Genomic DNA, 2,526 nt, shown 5'->3' on the forward strand with positions numbered 1-2,526 from the left:
ATTTATAAGTTAATTAAAACTCATACTTTAGGTATAAAAGAGACCTCAGCAATCAGTACCAAGTGTTGCAAAACTGCCTCATAATTATTTGTGAATGTGCCCCTTACCTTGTGCATTCTTTGAGGGAATAAATAGTCTTGTATTTCTTTGTATCATCAGTAGTTAGACCAGTACAGATAGTGAATAGATACTAAGTAAAGACTAATTAAATAAATTTGCAGGTAAAGAAACAGAAATCTTGAAAAGTTCCACTAAGCTACCTGAAGTCACACAAGTAGCTAGATTGGAGCTTCTGCTTTTTCTGAGACCCAACCCAAGGAGGGCTGGTTCTTTTTAAAGGCCAAATTGATATTTTTTTTTTCTAAAAACATCATTAGCAATGACATCTTTTCCATGAAATTAGGTCTTTTAAGGACTTTAAGGCAGGCCAAATAAAATTAAATGGAGAATAAGTCACATAATAAATATTCAATAACTATTCATTGATTGATTTAAACTTGAATGAAATTACTATATCTTCTTAAAAGTAATAAAGTTATCTTTTTGTGCCTAGCACAGCCATGGCTCGTGGTCCCAAGAAACATCTGAAGCATGTAGTGGGCTCAGCATTGTACGTTGGATGAACTGACCGGTGTGTTTGCTCCTCGTCCATCTACTGGTCCCCATAAACCAAGAGAGTGTCTCCCTCTCATCATTTTCTTGAAGAACAGACTTAAGTGTGCCCTAGCAGGAGATGAGGTAAAGAAGATCTGTATGCAGTGTTTTATTAAGATTGATGGCAAGGTCCAAACTGATATAACCTACCCTAATGGTTTTATGGATGTCACCAGCATACACAAGACTGGGGAATATTTCCATCTGATCTGCAACACCAAGGGTCACTTTGCTATTCATTGGATTACACCTGAGGAGACCAAGTATAAGCTGTGCAAAGTGAGAAAGATCTTTGTGGGGACAAAAGGACTTCTTCATCTGGTGGCCCATGATGCTGGCACTATCTGCTATCCTGATCCCTTCGTCAAAGTGACTGACACCATTCAGATTGATCTGCAGACTGGCAAGTTTACTGACTCCATCAAGTTTGACACTGGTAATCTGTGTATGGTGACTGGAGGTGTTAACCTGGGAAGAATTGGTGTGATCATCAACAGAGAGAGGCACCCTGGTTCTTTTGATGTAGTTCATGTGAAAGATGCCAATGGCAGCAGCTTTGCCATCCAACTCTCCAACATTTTTATATTGACAAAAGCAACAAACCTTGGATTTCTCTTTCCTGTGGAAACGATGTCTGCCTCGCCACTGCTGAAGAAAGAGACGAGAGACTGGCAACCAGACGGAGCAGTGGGTAAAATGCTCTCTAGATGATGTGATTAGAAGACTTTATATTTAAAGATAATACAGCATGAAAGAAAAGTTATATTTCTGGAGTAGCTGTCCGTCTTTATTCCTTCTTTGCCTATATCACATGCCATCAAAGGATGAAGTATATTTTGCCACACTCTTTTATTTTTAGTGTTTTTAATTTATTTTGAGAGGGAAAAAGAGCATGAGTGGGAGAGGGGCAGGGACAGGGACAGAGAATCCCAGGCGGGCTCTGCATTGACAGTGCAAAGCCTAACGTGGGCTTAATCTCACAAACCATGAGATCATGACCTGAGCTGAAATCAAGAGTCGGTCGCTTAACCGACTGAGCCACCTAAGCACCCTATTTCTCCACACTCTTGAATCTATCCCAGCCTATCACTGCTTTGACCAATAGAGCCCTGAGAGAGTGACACTCCATTTGTTCTGGCCCTGATCTTTAGGACGATAGTGGCTTTTGCCTTGGTGTCTTGGAGCCTGGAGCTGTTATACACAAAGTTCAGCTTCAGTGCTCAAGAGGTCCTCAGACTACACAGATGAGAGAGGAGCCCAGCTGAGCTCAGTCTTCTAGCATTCCCATCTAGTCATCAGACGTGGCAGAAAGCCATCTTGAACTGTCCAGAGCAGCTCAGCTTTTAGCTAAGTATCATAAAGTGATCACAGTGGATGACCCATGAAGCAGAAGAATCATACAATTGAGTCCTACTTGAATTTGTGGTTAACAAAATCTTGAAATATAATAAAAGACTGTTATTTTAGGCCACTTAATTTTGGGGTTGTTTATTTGTAATGATAGGTAGCTGAATTCTTTGTTAAAAAGTTATATAATTCTACATTTTCTATGAAAGAAATTCTTTTCTTATCTCCTACTCTTATCCCAGATTAACACAGGTTGGAAAGATTCAATAGTGCTGACCAGTTTGAAATTTTGCTATGGTAAGAATTTCCACAGGATGTCAACATTAAGAAAAACTATGGTTTATTTTAAAGCAAAGAAGTTCATTTTAATGGGATCCATAATATACAAGCTATAGTATCAATTTCTTTTCCCATAAATGTAGCCTTACCTTTTATAGAGAAATCGAAACAGTAAAAATTTGCCTAACACAGGTGTAAGTGTTTCACAAAAAGCATTCTGAGAGAATGACTGCCATTTGTAGCATA

General features: G+C 39.0%; 1 pseudogene; it reads left to right on the forward strand.

The window, feature by feature from the left end:
- The first annotated feature begins 560 nt into the window (after nt 1-560).
- LOC132682338 (small ribosomal subunit protein eS4, X isoform-like) lies at nt 561-1,368 on the forward strand (annotated as a pseudogene).
- The last annotated feature ends 1,158 nt before the right edge of the window (nt 1,369-2,526 follow it).

This window comes from Panthera onca, chromosome A1 (genome assembly GCF_046562875.1).
Source record: "Panthera onca isolate mPanOnc1 chromosome A1, mPanOnc1 haplotype 2, whole genome shotgun sequence".
NCBI classification, from domain to species: Eukaryota; Metazoa; Chordata; class Mammalia; order Carnivora; family Felidae; genus Panthera; species Panthera onca.